Source organism: Hermetia illucens, chromosome 4, assembly GCF_905115235.1.
Source record: "Hermetia illucens chromosome 4, iHerIll2.2.curated.20191125, whole genome shotgun sequence".
In the NCBI taxonomy this organism is placed as follows: Eukaryota; Metazoa; Arthropoda; class Insecta; order Diptera; family Stratiomyidae; genus Hermetia; species Hermetia illucens.
Genome location: NC_051852.1, coordinates 9,303,988 through 9,322,220, shown reverse-complemented (window position 1 = coordinate 9,322,220; position 18,233 = coordinate 9,303,988). Strand labels below are relative to the sequence as shown.

The 18,233-nt window shown below is 45.4% G+C and overlaps 1 protein-coding gene across 1 annotated transcript in view; it reads right to left on the bottom strand.

Moving 5' to 3' along the window:
• LOC119655248 (ras-like GTP-binding protein rhoA) overlaps positions 1–18,233 on the bottom strand; it is a 152,740-nt gene that overhangs the window by 70,725 nt on the left and 63,782 nt on the right. The gene's annotated exons all lie outside the window — the stretch shown is intronic.

Sequence of the window (18,233 nt, the reverse complement as noted above, 5' to 3'; positions counted from 1 at the left end):
ATATTCATATGGACACGCGAAGAGCGTAGGCAATTTCAACATTTCAACATTTCTTTCCGGGAAAGTGATACGAAAAGTGAAAAATTAGGGAAATTAACAAAGAAGTGCAAGGATGGGTGAAGGAGGTACGAAATCACTTGGAAATGATGTGCCTATTAATTTAATTCTCACTTATGATTTTATGCATGACACGTGTCTCCATTGGGCATACATATGTAGGCTTTCCGGATATTCTCAGGCAGTTTTGATGTAGGTCGACATGAGCAACTTCCAAATTAAGGAAAACATATAAATTTGTAATTTGGAATGAAGATACTTTCTCCGGGGATGTTGCTGAAATAGTTATTTGTTTGGGGTTAAGGGAGTATTGGTGAGATGTTTAATCTTTACGAAATTATTCAGAAGATACAAGGATCTGTTTTTCTGTACTTAACTCCGATTGTATTTTAATTCACATTATAATTTATTGGAGCAACAAAGATAGAAAGCAACCTAAAAATATAAAATGGGAATAGACTGACTGGATTAGATGGTATGAACTTGTCAGCAACGAACAAATTGAATCGTATTCAAACAACATTTGGCTATTCGTGGATATCTTAAATCATGTATTCTATAATATATGTATGAATATAGACAGAAAACATGTCAGAGCAGTTAAACTCGATTTTGACCCTGTACTCCAAATAAAGATGAAAATAAAAGATCTCTACACGAGATTCAGCTACCAAAACGCAGTATGGAAATATCCTCATCAACTTTATTCCAATGTATTTTGACGGTTCAGTGACTGAGAAGTCTGATCTTACGGTGTTACCACCGGGGTTCAAGCTGACTTCTTGAGTTCCATACTCGGATGGTTGAATGCGCAATAAAAAGTGCGATACAACGGGAGCCAATTCGCACACTGGAGGAACCACATGTTCGGAGGGCAAGCTAGAAAGCTAGTAAGTGGTTTTAAAATCAGTACTGTTCTGCCACGACAATCCCTTGTCAAAATCCAGCAAGAGTTAAGATAGCAGACGCAAGGAAGAAAACATGACTCAGAGGGGCAGAAACCAAGTGACATCGTGAAAATTGTGCTGTCTGCAGGAAAGCGTGAATCCGAAGATATCATCTAGAAGGCGCAAAAGCAATCTACACCTACGACGGCAGAACCCAAGGAAAGGGCAGAAGCGGAGACCAACCCACAGGCGGGAAAAGCTTTTAATTCCAAGACGGTTAGGTCGGGATCAAAGGTAAGAGGCAAGATGACTGTCAATTTTACCCAAAGGGTAATATTAATTTGTGGCAGTAAGGGGCAATCGAAAACCTTTCCATCGAGTAGATGTATAAGGGATGGAATGCTAGGTTTCTGTTCAGAGACATACGCTTTCGACCAGGCTAGATACTAATGAATTATGCGCAGAGAATACGGTACCATAGTCTTTAAATAGTCAGGCTCAGAGGGAGGCGAACTATCGACATACTCTGTGGACAATATACCAGGGATACATATGGTACTAGTCTACCTTCCCAACTCCACAATAAAGGAAAAAGAGCAGTTCCTTAGCCCAAAATGAGGCTTCCAAATGCAGTAATATCAGTAATATTCCAGTGCACATGGGCCAGGAGAAAATGGAAGAGGATATTTATGGAGAAACGTCGGTTAGAAACTCTGCCGAGATTACTGATGGATCCAACAAAATGGTGATGATATCGTGCTGCCTATCAAGGGCAAGAATTCTGACGGAGGTACTCATCGGTACGGGTAGGTTGGGTAGAAGATAGTTCCAAACTCCAAGGCATTGAATGGACAGCATAAACATTAATCTATAATGGTTGCAAGGACAATTTCTAAGAACAACATTGCAAAAGTGCTGGTTTAAGAACCCTGGGTCAACTGGGGGCACATCCGTCGTTCAACCAGGAGGAAAAATTTAGATAGTTTGGGTTGTCTCTTGAGAGAAACCAAGAGCTTACATTATCCAAACGGTGGCGGTTTCGATCGGTTTGATGTTTGGGGTTGCAAGGACACACGTAGAGGTGGGTAACTTCTTGAGTTTATACTCTGCAATAGGCACGCCAACTAGTAGAAATCCTCCTATGGGTTGGAATATTAAGAACTGGAGAGTGATGAATGAGCCTTTGTTGTAAAATTTGATTGGCATGTAATATGCCTTATCTTCTGCTGCTGGTATTAGGAATGAATAGACTTGTCTAGCACCTTGACGTTACTTGATGCATTGACAGCACCAGATCCTCCTTCGTTGCTTTGTCTGAAATCTGGGAATGTATCTACCTCGAAACCCAGATCAAGTGGTCCGGGTTGCTATATCGAACTAATGGAAAGTGACCAGGGACTAGAAGAAGAGGAGCGCAAGCATTTGACAAAGTCCTAGAGTGCTGAGGCGCATTTCAATGAACAGTGAGTGGCAACCATAAAAAAACTGTGACAGAGAGGCAACTATTCGAAAACTCTTCAACTGGGCAATATGAAGTTTTCAAGGTACGACCAGATGGAAACCAAAAGGGTCCGTTCTCCTGGCAAGAAAGGCTTTACCAATTACTTTTATTTTTGTTGAAAGAATATTGTTCGCGACGGTCAAATTTGTAGGTAGCTCCTAGTGTTTATGCAGTGGGCTAAGTATTTCAGATTCCTCAGTTTAGGCCTTCGGCCATTACGGCAACAAAGTCCAACCACGTTTGTCCTGTACAATAAAATTTTGGGTTCTGGGCTATATTGAGATCGAAGGTAACAGATAAACTAACGAAAGAAGGAGAAACGAAGGAGAAATTAAATATCGATTCCGCGCACAAAGCCGTACCATCCGAATGAAACAGGTCTGCAAACAATTACCTACGAAATGGGGCTGATTCGAACAACATCTGGCTCGGAATGTAAGCCTCGTGCCTGGGCACTTTAACCCTTTAGCATTTATATAACTTAATGTTTGACAATTTTAGTTTAGGGATTGAGATTGAGAGTAGATCATAAAGAATGGGAGCAAGTTACTCTCCTTTTGGTCCGGCCCGACATCAACTGGATGTGAACTTAGGACTTCTCAATCCCTAAACAAAAATTGTCTCTCCTACGAGTCGCTTCGGTCACGCTCTTCCCAGGGCATTGGTGAGGCACCGTCTGATGAGAACAGTTGCAGGCAATGCTCGTTTTGCGCCGCTGACCTTTCCAGGGGGCTACGCGAGCCTTTTCACAAACCATCTATAATCCTAATTCTAACTCATCCATTTCCACACTCATTTTGACACCCTGTTGTCCCGGTTAGTTCATTCATTCGTTTACCACACTCTCCGCTAACTTGCCGAATTACCCTCAATTAATGTCTTCAATAAGCCCATTCAATCTCTTACCCTCCCTTTCATACGGAACTTTCAATTCGTTTAAGCCTAAAACCTTTGAGGCGTTTTAGTTTTAAGCACTTCCAGCAGAAATCAGAAATATTTCGTAATTCTTCCCTTTTCGGGACTGTCCCATTCAATCCGCCATTTTTTTTTTTAAATGGCGCCTTTCCGCTTCTCCCTTTCTTCTCTTCCTTCAGACAAATTCTCGTTGAAGACTTCTCCTTCAACCGTGAATCTAATGTCCCTCCTAAGCTTGTCGGCGAAGTGTCTCTCAATTGCCGTAAGTTTTATCGGTAGCTCACCTGCTACCCCACACAGGACATCCATTGAAACGGTCCGGTATGCCCTGTTACTACCATAAGCGCCATTCGTCGCGCAGATCTAATTGGTCCAATAATTGTGTCGCTCGTGAATGGTGGCCAACCTACTGCTCCATAAGTTAGGGCAGGCACCGACATTCCTCGATATATGATGGTTTTGGCCTATGACTTAATCCCCAATCAGTGTTAGAAAGTTCAACAGTTGCTGAACATCCTTTTGGCTTTGCCCGCTGTCTCCATCATATTTCGGCGATGGTTTGTGTTAGCACTCAATCATGACCCCATAAAGTATTTTAAATCTGATACAACTCGTATCGTATTATCTTCGATTTTTAATGTAGGCCTTCTGCCCAATTTTCCCTTCAGTGTGATTACCTCTATTTTATTCGCCGAGAGTTTCAACTGCATTTCTCTGCACTAGGTGCTAACGTAATCCGTGTTGCTTGGAGCAAGATTTCCAATATGTCATCGACTCCTGCTCTCAATTAGGATGAGGATGTCATTCGCATATGCAGTTGGAGTAAGCTCTGCTGCAATATCAGATAACCCACATATGAGCCCATTAAACGCAAGGTTCCAAAGACTTGTTCCAAGCATGGATCCCTGTGGGCAACCCTTGGTGATCATTTTCTCTTCCCTCTGAGAATTTTCCTCTATTGCTACCCTCGGATTTTGGAGGTAGCTATAGACGAGCCCATGCAGTGCAGGCGCATAACCCTCCCGTCTCGATCTTTCAGCACTGCGCCCTCAATATCGAAGTGAATTGTGTGTGTCAGTATCCCGCACAATGCGGTTCACTTCGAAAATGGCATGCTGAGTGCCTTTCCCTTTACGGAATCCAAATTGACGTTGGGCAACACGAGGCCAGTAGTGAGTCGAGCCGATTCAAAATCAGTCTTTTCAAGAATTGGGCAATGAAGATATGCGGCATCCCTGGAGGTTCCTCTGGGATTAACCCCTCTATATCCACACATTCAAAAGCAGGCAATGAGGGAAATCTCCAGGGAGGCCGGGAGTATTAGTGAGGAAGGGAGCTGCCTAAATCGAGGGAAGATTGATATTATTTCTAGGTGGTACCCCGAATTATTGATACCAAGGCTTAATATGATAATGAGATTTCACTGCGATGGGGCATGGGCAAGGGCATGGCTGTGGCATACGGCTCAAACCAGCGGCTGATTACTTGGTATACTGCCGGTATCCCTCACAGCAGAGGGAGGGTCCAAGGGAAATATGCTTGGAGCCAAAGAGTAAGCACACTAGGCGGAAATATACGCAATAGACAGATGTGCTTCCATTAATCTCCAAAGGAACTACAGCGGGCAGAACAGTGCTACTCTGATTGTCAGCCAAGCAGCGATCAAGAGACGGCATGGGAATGCCATAAGAGACTGAATAAGGTCTGGAGACTCTGAACTCCGCCATGTTATTAACATAGTATGCTTGTCCCAAGCCCAGATAAAGGAGGAGGGTTTGAGGCAACGTACTCTGTACTAACCTTAGTAAAACAAAAATAAAATGCTGAAATCAGGGAAAGAGATAAATAAAGTATAGTTGGAGTTATTCCACTATGCTAAATCCTACCTGATCTCTCTTGATGACAGGTCCCGCGACAGGCCGACCAAGAAAATGCATTCAATGTCGTTACAAACATGATGATCGGATTGAGTCACAAGCCTCGGAGGAATGTTAAGGCGTCCACCTCAGTCGACGCGGCAGGACGGGCTCTGGTCCTGTCGAGAAATGGGCAAGGATTCTTGACGCATGGATGGCTTCAGGACGGAAGCAAATTAGTCCGAACAAAACAAACAAAACAAATACGTGTGTGCACGCTAAATGTTGGTACCCTAACTGGAAAGACGGAGGAACTCGCAAAAGCCCTTCGGAAAAGGCGCATTGATATCTGCGCTCTGCAAGAGACCCGATGGTCTGGTGCCAAAAGCTGCGACATTGAACGCGAACGCGGTAAATATGGTGTTGGCATTGCTATCTAAGAGGGTTTCCGTGATGCCATTAAAGAAGTTGAACGATTTGATGATCGGCTGATGAAGCTCACCATTATATCAGCTGATCGCACTATTCACTTCTTCACCGCGTACGCACCACAGACAGATCAACCTGATGCCGAGAAAGATGCTTTCTGGCAACTTTTCGATGAAAAGACTTGTCACGTGCCTGCTGACGACTATATTATTATTACCGGTGACCTTCATGGTCATGTGGGTGAAAAGGCAGACAGTAACAGGTGCCATGGGGGAAAGGGGTTCGGAGCGCGCAATGAGGTTGGCGAGCGTATAATCGATTTTGCGGACACCAATGACCTTGTACTTATGAATACGTGGTTCATCAAACGATTGTCTCATCTTCCTACATTTTATAGTGGGAACAGTAAAACGTAAGTCGATTGTATTCTCATACGACGCCGACATTTTACCACTGAATGCAAAGTAGTTCCGTATGAGACCATCACACCTCAACATCGACCGTTGATTGCCGTCCTGCGAATTAAGCCACCGATAAAACAGCGTGAGGAACGCACTGGCTCGCGGCGTATTAAATGGCAATTTGGTGAGAAGGAAGAAGAAACGACGTCACACGATTGACGACCATTAATTTTATAACGAGAATTCACTTGCCAAGATTGGTCTGAACATCGAAGTCGATGGTAAACGATCAAAAGGCAGACCTAAACAACGGTGGCTTGATACGCTGGATGGGGATTTAAAACCCTCGAGATTGCACCCAGATCAGGCATTCGATAGAGTCAAAGGGCGAAACCGATCACGACGAGCCGAACTAGCTTGTGAACGGGACAAAGAAAAAAAAGAAGAAGGTCTGGATACTCTGAGTTCCAGATCATCTTGGGTTGAAAGGCAATGAGGCAGCGGACGAACTAGCCAAAAGGGGAGCATGGACGCCTTTATACGGGCCAGAACTCTTCTGCGGAATCGGAAACGGGTTCATGGCTATGACAATAAAAAAAGCAATGGGGACAGCTGAGGGACCTATACTGGACGAGCTTACCAGGAATGGAGCAGTCCAGGGTGCTTATTGGGGGATACGAGCCCAAGCGCACAAATGACTGTTTAAACCTCACCAAGAAGAACCTTTGAACCATAGTAGGAATCCTTACTGGTCACTGCTGACTAAACTATTACCTAGGGAAGCTAAGGATATCTAAGGACACTGCCTGCAGGTTCTGTGCGGAATATGATGGAACCTCTATACACGTTCTGGGGCAGTGTACGGCACTTGTTCAAAGTAGGTCGAGGCACCTGGGAGAACACTTAATAACAGATGCAAAGTTGAAAGATTTGGATGAAGGGAATATACTAAGGTTCCTAACGGTTATAGGTTTGCTTGAGATACTATAGTCAATGGGTATACTATAACCAATAGAAGAGGCACAGATCTTTAAAGACCTTGTTAAAGCTTGTTCGTATGGAATTCCTTCAGCCATCTCAACCACACCTTCTTTGCCTTCAATTTAAAACCATTCTCAAACCTATCGAATATCAGTTATGAACAGGGGTTACGAATACTGACCAAAACAGCCACTCATCAGTTCCTACGAGTTTTTGCTTCCATTCAGTATGAGTCACATACGAGTCGTTTTTATGAATTATTTCTTGAGGGATCAGGGGAGGGAGGGATATACATATATACGACACGAGTGCGAGGATAACAGTTTTCCCAGTAATGACAATTTATGGAATATAGAAAAGCCAATCCCTTGAATTCGTTCTCCTCACTATTCTTTACATCACAGGACATCGTTATTTGACCATTACGTGTGCGTTATATTTGCTTCTAACAATTTGGGATACGATTGTGGAGAACGAGACCTGACTCAGGAAATTCTAGAACCTTCAACCTAAAGGTACCCTGGTAATCCTTTCGTCAAGTCATACTATAATGAGTTGTGAATCCTTTGGAGCTTTAAATTTCCTGCTTCTGGTCGCATAACTTCTTAAATGGACTCCAAATCTAATCTTGAACTTTCCCACTTCGAAGCAGGGATAACAGCTCGTGCTAGACGTTGGTACCATGTCCCGACTTCAGACCTCCACTCTCAAGAATCATCCCATTATTTACCCCATAATCTCATGTCCACACATATGGACATATCCACGAAACACGCACAATTGTCGGAATGATGGTCATTGGAGACAGAGCGGAATACAATGTCAACCCAAGACTAGCCCCTTGTCCGCAGCCACCAGCCAGATAAAATGTAATATCGTTACGCAGTCATAAAAATAATGAAAAACCACAATAGACAGGCTGACGGGCATATTATATTATAATTTAGCCATCATTGCGTCCATCCACGAAGTGGTCAATGCAACAAGGGGACTCCAAGTGGGTACAACCGCGACCACTTATAGCATGTGAAATTCAAAAAGAGCCGCTCCGAAAACCGCATTGCATCTGTGAATTGAACTTCATTTCTCCTGGTTTGGTTGCTCCGGTAATTAGCCTCCGTGTCCATTTCAAAACCGGCCAGGTGTGAACGCGATCCCCCTTAATCAGGAGAAAGTTGCCACGTTCAAGAGGAGCTCATCTCCGCACTCCGTGGACGCATCTTCATTCTGGGACTAGCCAAGATAACACTTTAAAGATATTAAAAATTTTAATGATGCCCAAGAATGCTTGGCATTTTTCTATTCGTTCCATCTTCATCTGATTTTCAGTTTTCTTATTTAATCAGCGGAAGATAGAGATAGAGGAAGAGTCGTTAAAGTCCAATTTGCATATTCAGCGAAACATTGACTTTGGAGATTGGATTAAGTCAAATGCTCGCCATTATATTGTGGGCTAAGGCGAAATCTATTTCGAGGACCATAATGGGCATTAGCATAATGTTGAGATGATGAATGGTGTTTTTATTACGTTTTGATGTAAAATTGTGTAATATTATGAGGTGAAAGAAATAATCAATTTCTTTAATGACGTGCGGCATTAATTGAAATGAAAGAGCTTTCCGGAGTACCGCGTGAACGCACTGAAGACTTTCTTTTAATCTGGGAAATTATGTAATTTGATATCAATTGAGTCATTTGCAAATTAGTTTCTTTCGCTGTTGACAGCTATTTCCTTGGGAAGTAACTGGAGGAAAAGCGCTACAAATTAAATACATTCATTATCCGTTTTTTGCTATCTCCTGGACCAGCAATTTAGCTCAAAATTGCCCCATTAATTCCCTAATTTGCTCTCATTCCGCGGACACAGTATTTTGCGTATCTATTGATTATACCATCTATAATATCTTTTATTATATCATCTATCTTCTATTATGTATCTTTAATACGAAACAAAAGGATATTGAATTCCCGGTAACTATTTACCATCGCTTGTGCCTTTTCAGGTCTCTTATGTTTTCCAGGACCCGCGACAATACTTCAGGAACATACGCCACTTATAATCCTTTTGTTTATACACCGGTCGAGGTGAGCGTAGGTGATACACGTTTCAGGGATAATGAAGAGTGGATCAATTTGAAAAAGAAAACTCATGGAAATATAATGCTTCCATTGTTTATACTTGAATGGGGCTGATAAAAGCATCCTTATACAAATTATAGGAAAAGTGTGTCTCCTAATCTCCTCAGTTAAGTTGCTACAACGTACATTGGGGCTAAGAAAATTTTCCGTATCGGTTTTCATGAGGCAGTTTGGTAACCTGTACCAAAAAGCAGGCAATTGTCCAGGAACTTGAAAGTTAGTTTAGTTTAGTTAACTTGGGGGAGCCGCAGCTCCGAGCACTCAGGCCATTGTTAGGCCCATTGTACTATCCCCGTAAGTTGCCTATTCAATGGTTTCCCGCCTACGGTGTTCGCAAGCTTTAGCGAATCTTAGAACATTCTCCAGAGGCAGAGAGTGTACAGATTCTTCATTGAAAAAAACCTTGCCAAGGTGTCTTCGTTTGAGATCTGAGGACGCCGGGCAGCTGCATAAAAAGTGCAGGGCCGTTTCCTCCTCCTCCTCACATTGGCTGCACACAGCCGAAACCTCTACCCCAATCTTTTCCATATGGTAGTTTAAGGGGCAGTGTCCCGTCAAAAGCCCTACTAGGGCTTTCATGTCCCACTTCTTAAGGGACAACAAAAATGCCGCTCTAGTGGCCCTAGGCTCCTTCGCAAGAGTCCAAATTTCTCTACTCGGTTACATGAATCCTTGCAATTTCACCCTTCAGAGTAGACTTGACAGTAGATGGTCGGATTCCAAGAGCTGGTTCTGGCCCCACCATTGTGGATCCAGATCCTCGGCGAGCCAGTCTGTCAGCCTCCTCATTATGTTATAGTGCTCCGGCACCCACATCAGGAATGTTTCGTTCAGTCGACCAAGTTTCAGCAGCACCGGATGACAACTCCACACCAACTGGCTTGATATGTTGTCGCAATTTAGTGCTGATAATGCCTCCCGACGATCTCCGCCTGGAATATGGTTGTCATTTTTCCGAGGGGTCGGGCCAGTTCTATAATCGGATTCTCCGTGTACACCCCTGCGCCTGATCCATCCTCCATGACTGATCCGTCGGTGAAGATTATTAGGTCTGTAATCTGAAAAGACTCATAGCCACTTGTCGACCATTCTTCTCTTTCGATGATTACGACAGTGTATGTCTTTTCAAAGACGAATCTGGAAATCTGGGAAGAAAAAGAAGACGAGGCAGACCTTGCTTAAGATGGCGCGATGGCGTAGGTCAGGACGCCAGACAGCTTTTAGGGATATCGAATTGGTGGACCTCGGCGCAAAACCGGGATATCTGGAGTTCCTTATTAAGGCAGGCCTAGACCGGATACCGGTTGTTGCGCCGTTGATGATGATGAATCTGGAAACCATATGATCGGCCAGCATCAGGGCTACCGGATGTTTTCCAAGGAATTTCCAGATAGACGCATGACCGTTTGATTGGCCGCCTTTCCACGCCCCAATGGTATCGAGCCTATATGCCTCGTTGGGCGCTTTCCGTTTCACCACCAAGTGAATGGGGGGTAAATTTAAGATAGCTTCAAGTGCCGCAGTCGGCGTAGTACTCATTGCCCCAGTAATACTTAGGCAACCACGTCTCTGAACCTGCGTTAGCAGCTTCCTGCTGTTAGCAAAGTTCTGTCTTGGCCACCAGACGATGCATGCATACATCAGAACGGGTTTTTATTATGGATGTATCTGGATGTATCCAGTATATCCGTTTAGGTGAAAGTCCCCACGTCTTACCTATCGCATTCCTACAGCATCAGAGCAATCTGCAGGATTTCTGATATTGTTCCTGGATATAATGCTTTCACGTTAACTTGGAGTCGAAATGTACTCCTAAGTAATTGACTGTTTGTGCCAGCTGGATTTCTGCCCCTGCTAAGGTGGGTAGCGTATAGCCGCCCCACCTGACGTTCCTAGTGAACATAACTAGTCCTGTCTTCCTAGCGTTCACCGTGAGTCCATTGCGGAGGCACCAGCTGTGGATTACATACAGAGTTGCATTCAAGCGGTCACATACTGTCCGCAAACTTGCCGGTAATTATTACGGCTAGGTCGTTCGCAAATGCTTGCGCGAAGACTTTTTTGTCCTCCAGGAGCCACAGGAGGGTATCCATCACCAAGAGCCATAACAGTGGAGAGAGAACCCCTCCCTGTGAGCAGCCCCTGAGATATCCTGCTTCAATAGACTTCTGGCTGACCGATATGTGGATTTTTCTCCACTCTAGCATGTGAAGGATCCAATTGATTAGCAGCGGTCCGATTCCATGTTGTCTTGCCGCATCACAAATTGCCGCGAATGAGGCATAATTGGAGGCACCTTCGATGTCCATGAATGCGCCTAAGGCGTATTCTTTTCCGGACATCGCCTTTTCAATTTTTGCTGTAAGTTCATGGAGTGCTGTCTCCGTGGATTTGCCTTTCTGGTAGGCGTGTTGCCTATGGTGAAGTGGCCACTTAGAAATGTGTGTATCCCTTATGAACTGATCTACTAGTCTTTCTAGTCCTTTTAGAAGAAAGGACGTTAGGCTGATCGGTCGAAAGCTTTTTGCGTCTGTGTAGGTGATGACTTGTATCTATGGAACGCATGCCAGATTCCAGTCTCTCGGTTGAGGGCTGTATGCACCTGTTGGCCGCGAGATTAGATTTTGGATGCTGCCTGGGAAGTGTACTTCAAGCAAATGATTTGTCGTTTCTTCATCGCTTTCTGTGTACTTCCCATTCTGTAAACGTAAATAACCCAGTTTCTGGCTACGTTCTTTGACCAGAATTCGCTTCAGCTTTGAGGTTGCCTCAAGACAGTTAGTCTCTTCGCAAAAGCGTCTCCAAGATGATCGTTTAGCCGATCTTATGCTCTCCTTTAGAGCCTTCTGTGCCTCTTTATAGCGATTCCAGCTAGTGCTTGATTCACTCTTCAGAGCACGATTAAGGAGCATCCTTGTCGTTCTCCTCTGTTTTGTCAAATCCGAGTTCCACCATGGTGTTTTACCCTTCTTTGGCATCTTGAGTGGACAGCTTTCTTCGAAAGCTTCTCTCATGCTAGTTGTGATCATCTGGGTTGTCTTCTCAATTCCAGCAATGGATTTGATGCGCGTCCCAGGGATCGTGACTCGGGCGCTCAATTCTATTTGATACATCACCCAATCTGTCTTCCTTGGATTCCGAAATGGAGTGGGAGGAGGTGAATCCATGCCCATAACGAAATCAATGCGTCTGTGATACGAGAGTGTGATATCGTTTGATACTCTGCACTCCCCGATCAGAGCCGCGATGTCAGGAGATGCCACCGTGATTTCGATGACCTCTCGCCTGACCACGTTGAAGAAAGTGGGTTCATTACCCACATTTAGGATCTGCAAATCGGTTCATACTAGATACTCCTGTAGTCTCGATCCTCTTGCATTGATGTTCGAAATTTCCCAACACATGTGGTGAGCGTTGACATCACATCCTGCTATTACCCCCATGCCTCTACTTTTGGCATATTGGATAGCTCTGATGAATGTTCCACTGGGAACGTCTTCTGCATCGTAGGGGAAATATGCAGAGCGCCATAGTATCTCTTTATCTCCCTGTTGATTTTCTATGGTTAGCTTGGCCGATGTGGTGTCGCCATCACATAGGTCCTTAACCAGGTTAGCCTGGAAGTCTTTGGAGACTACCATGCAGGTGCGGGGTCGATCGCTTCCATTGGCATACAATAGGTCAGCATGTTGGAAGTTTAGGCCCCTGACTGCCCCACCAACAACCCACGGTTCTTGTATGAGGTATATAAATGTCTTGCAGCTATTGATCCGACGACTGATAAGTGCAGTCGCCGCTTTACAATGCTGCAAATTTACTTGGGAAATGTGGCACCTCATCTACGTTTCAGATACCGGGGACTGCAAGTCTCCTTGAACGGTTTTAGGAGCCGACACTTGCAACGTGATGGTCCCCAGTCCATAGTAGAACCGGCAGCCCGATTTTTCCCGAACCAAAAGTTAATCCTGGATCAAATTAAGAAAACACCGATGACTTGGGGGACACGAAATGGATTTTGTCATTGAAATCCGGAACGTCTGCTTCCGACTTATGGGGGCAGGAGTAAAAGAAGTGGAATCGTCCTTACCACCAAATGTAGGGCCAACGCCGGACTGACGAGGTTCCGTTTGCCTGCTGGCTGGGATGATCCGCATTAGCAGCCCGGGAATCGTCCCCGGTGCAGTGGAAAAGGTGCTACCAGGACCAGAAGTCAAACTAAAATAGCACACCCCGACGGCTACATGACCAAGTGGGAGCTTCACCTCTAATATGCGGACTCAGAATACCTTGGCGTTTCAGTTTCAGGAAAAACCCGTAGCTTAGTGTCCATGCTAACCGGGATGCACATTTTTCCCAATTTCCTCGTGAAACTTTGGGGTACTGATTTTCCCGAATCTTATATACGGTAAACAAACAATATTTGAAACTTCTATGATTACTATTATTCGCACTTTATTTATTTATGTTAGGATTGAACATGTTCACACTTTTTCTTACGATTATCTAGGTTTTTGTCCATTCAGTTGTTACTTCACTGTTTTATGCCTTTTACTGGTCGGCGGACAGAACTCTAGTGTTTTTAATGAGCATGTTGACAAATGTCTGTTTTTGACGTTTGTCAACCCAGTCTCATGTCAGTCGATCCGTGGCTCGTCGAAGACTTTTGACCTCAACAAGAAGAGCTACTTGCGCCCGCCTCGGAAGTCGAGCTTGAACGAGTGCTCGCCTCGTTCCAGCACATTAAGGCGCCCTCGTATAGTGGTTGCAGTGACCTCCGAGGAGCGTCCACCCGAATGAAGACCTGCGTAGACGTCTCAAGGTCCCTGGGGGTGTTGACCTCCGCTGTCGCATGTTAGATTGGTGGAGTTGATCGCATCTTTGAAACTGAGCAGTAGCTGACCAGACGCAGCATTTCTGGGTCGCCTAACCCTGCTCTAATATCCAGCACAGGATCGACGGGGAGGCGCAGATTCTCCTCGTATACCATCTCCGCGGGCTAGCCCTGAATTTCCCTCGTTGGGCTGTGCGGAGGCCGAGAAGGACGAAAGGCAAGGACCGCGACCACAATGGATTATCGCGAGCCATTAAGGCGGGCTTCTGCGTCCGTTGCCAATATTCCAGCATACCATTTGACTGAATGGTATGCAGTAGTCCTATGACGTTTGAAGCCAAGGAGCTTTCCTAGCTCCGTAAAAATGGTAGAGAGTGATTATGGCTGGAACACCAAAGCGCGGAATCCACTCTCAACAGAGGTCCTCGGCACATGATTGTGGCATTTCATGGAGAAAACTTGCATAGGCGATGAGAAACTCTCCGCAATTTCTCCACTGCCTGCAGTATTTCGGAGGTGAGGCAGTTCTAGGGCGTTGATGTGAAGTCTATGGATAAGGCGCCTACCATCTGCTCTTCAATCTATTACAGCTATGATTGATGGCCAGCCAGTTCAACAAAGCACGTCGCAAAATGAATCCACAAACAGTGCTTCTATCGAGCGTCTTACGCGAAAGCCAACGACAAGAAAGTGGAAAGGATCTCGAAGTATTTAATACCAGGAAACCATCGCGACAATCCCCGCTCCCGGGAAAGGCCTCTCGAAAATCGGCTTAACTCCCGTTCAACATTCTGCAGGGGCAGACCCAACAAAATCTGGCAGACGGGTTTAAATTCCTGATCATTACCAGACAGGCCTGCAATAGTTCAACCACAACAACACCATAAATTCACAGTTGGGATCACGAAACGGCCTGCTGGATCACCGTAATTTCCTTCTACTTAATCGCTGGTAGGGGAGTGCTGTGGCGATGCTAATCACCTGGAGACAGTGGATTAAAAAGACAGCAACTGCTGAACTAATTTAATTGCCTTTCTTTCCTATCGAAGTGATTTACTCCCTAAAAGTTATCTTTTTTCTAGAGGGTAAAGTAAAGAGGTCAAATGATAGAAGATCCGCCTTCTCACAGCTCTTACCCTGTGAACACCACAATGGGAAGCAGCCCCGATGTTGTATTCAAACACATTAAATTTACATACAAACATCCTTTCAAGATTGAATTTCTGCTACCAACCATTCACCTCACCTGGTAATTACCAAACCACCAGGGAAACATACTCATTTGGGGCGACAATAGGGCTGCCAATAAGGTTTTGTAGTCAATTCCAGGTTGGTGAGGAGTTAAAAGGACGTACTGAACAGTGTAGGCAGCACGCTCAAAGTTCTTCTCCTCTGGATTCCCGGTCAGAGGAACATAGACAACAATGGGGGCGGTGGCGGACCAGCCAGGCGAGGCTGTTCTCCTGGCATTCCCTTGATGGCGTAGTCTGCGTCCCGCTGGCAACTGTCAAGGATGGAACCTAGTCGTAGTATTCAATAGCCGTTGACTTATGGTGAGATGGTGAGCGCTCACTGGCTTCACCATGTCGAGCACGATTTGCCTTCTTGTAATAAGACCCGATCGCAAGAGCTTTTGGGCAAGACTGATTCACCTGCAATCAGGATTACGACGGAATGCAGGGTACATTAGCCTAAAGGCACCATGCGGAAGGAGGAGGGAGAAACCTTCAGTCACTTCCTTAGCTCTAGTTGAATCTAGGCTACGAACACTAGGTAAACAATATTTTGGGAAGCTGCGTCCAGTGAACTGCGGCAAAAAATACACCCAAAGTCTTCGTCCTTGCAAATTTTGAATTTTTTTTTACCAGAATGTCAACATCGAATAAGTCACGGTGATGATCTTTATTTATCGAAAACGGGCTGGTTTGGGTTGGGTTTAGGTTGGTTTCTGGAATGTGCGCACGCTCCTTGATAACCGTATCGAGGGTCTCCATAACATTCACTCTCTCCAACTGGGGCGAGAATTCCAACGATATAAGCTGGACATACTGGGCCAAATCGTAGTAAGCTATCGCAAGGCGCGCTCTCTTGACCTAGGAGCCGGTTTCTGACAGAATTCTGACTGCAAAATTTCGGCCCAAGTTAGGGAATTGTACAACGGAGACATCCGATATAGAAAGAGAAGAGAAGGATGTTCCTATAATACAAGCAATTACACGCTGTTCAGGGCTTCTGACTTCTTAAAGGTGGCATTGTGATCGTGATGGGTATTATGAATGTCAAAGTGGACTCTGTCAATATCTTGCTTGGACATATTATATGGAAACACGGTCTTCGCGTCCATAAAGATAATAGTGAGAAGTTTGTGGTTGTCTACAACTTCCAACGCATCATAGGTAGCATATTCTTTGAACACAAAGTCTGCCATAAGGTCACTTGGGTTTCAACTGATCGACAACGTACGAGCAATTAGATCGACCAGTTCGCCATCAGCAGTAGATTTGGGAGTTCCTTCTCCTGGATATGTGTAACAAGAGATTCGTTGATATTGGCCTCAAAAGGGATCAACATCTGCTGGTCACTTACCTTCCTTTGCGTGTTGCGCCCACCACTTCTTGCAGATGTGGGGAGCTGCGACCCCTTAAGTTCAATGTCGACCCCTTGTATGATCCAACTGCCGCTCGACAGTGACTGCTGCGAGAGAAGGCGGGCATGATGTATTCGAACTCCGATTTCAAGCAGAATCCCGGGAAGATCCGGGTAGCGTGCACTGTGACAAAACAGAATTTACTATTTCGCAGAAGAACTACAACATCTGACGAACACCATAACACCAAAGAAAGCCAACCTGCTGATAGGCTGCGACGCGAATGCAAGACATACGCTTTGGGGCAGCTCTGAAATCAACGAAAGAGGTGATTTGATTTTATTATTACTTCAAATCTATCGGTGTGTAACAGGGGCAGTACACCAACCTTTCATTTCCCCTGCTCGGAGAACTGTGACGGTTGGGAGGAGGTCCTTGATATCACCCTAATAACCGACAATGGAATTCTTAAGGTGGAGGACTGGAGAGTGTCTGACCAGAGATCCTTCTCTGACCACAGTTGGATACTCTTCAGTCTAGATCTCGCCGCAGAGGTCTCCAAGCCCTTTAGAGACCCCAGGAGGATCGACTGGAGAAAGTTTGGTCAGGTAATTAAGAACAAACTCTCCGGTGCGCAAATTGGTAGGATTGGCACGACAAACGAACTGGAGTCAAAGGTCGGGGCTCTGGAGAAGGCTTTTGATACCGCCTTCAAAGTCTCGTGCACTGCTAAGTACAGCAAAAAGACCCTGCCACCGTGGTGGAACGAAGATCTCTCTAGTCTTAGGAAGCTGACCAGAGAAATCTTCAACATCTGCTGCAGGCAAAAATACTGGCAGCCATACAAGGACTGCCCAAAGAAGTACAAGTCGGCCATCAGGACCGCCAAGAGGCGGTCTTGGCTAGACTATTGTCAGAACATTGAAAGCACTAGTGAATCCGCGAGGCTCAATAAGATTCTATCCAAGGAACATAAGAGTCCATCCTTCCTTAAAAAGTCGGAAGGCTCCTGGACGGAATCTTCTAGTGAAACCTTGGAGCTGCTGGTGCAAACGCACTTTCCCTCCAGCGAGGAGGACTGTGAGTCAGAACCTCGCTTGGAGGGTTTGCGGCAACCCCAGCTGTGCGAGACTATCAAATCGGTAATTACCGGGGATAGGATCGGCTGGGCTATAAACAGCTTCTCCGCATACAAATCTCCAGGCCCAGATGGCATAATGCCAGTCATGCTACAGAAGCAGCAGGAAAGGGTTGTGCCGTGGCCTGTTGAGATTTACTGGAGCTGCATCACTTTAGGATACGTACCGCAGTCCTGGAGGCGCGCACGGGTGGTTTTCATACCGAAAGCGGGCAGGCGCGGTCATGAGTCCGCGAAGGACTTTCGGCCAATCAGCCTGACCTCTTTCGTGCTGAAGACCCTAGAACGCGTCCTGGACATTCACTTAAGGACGATTATGGAGAGAACGCCTTTCTCTAAGTCCCAGCATGCCTACCTCAAAGGAAAATCCACAGAAACCGCCCTCCACGAGGTAATTGGCACGGTTGAGCGGTCGCTGCAGTACAAGCAGTATACCCTTGCTGCCTTCTTGGATATAGAAGGAGCTTTCAACAACGTCAGTACCAACGCCATCAAGGAAGCCTTGACCGGT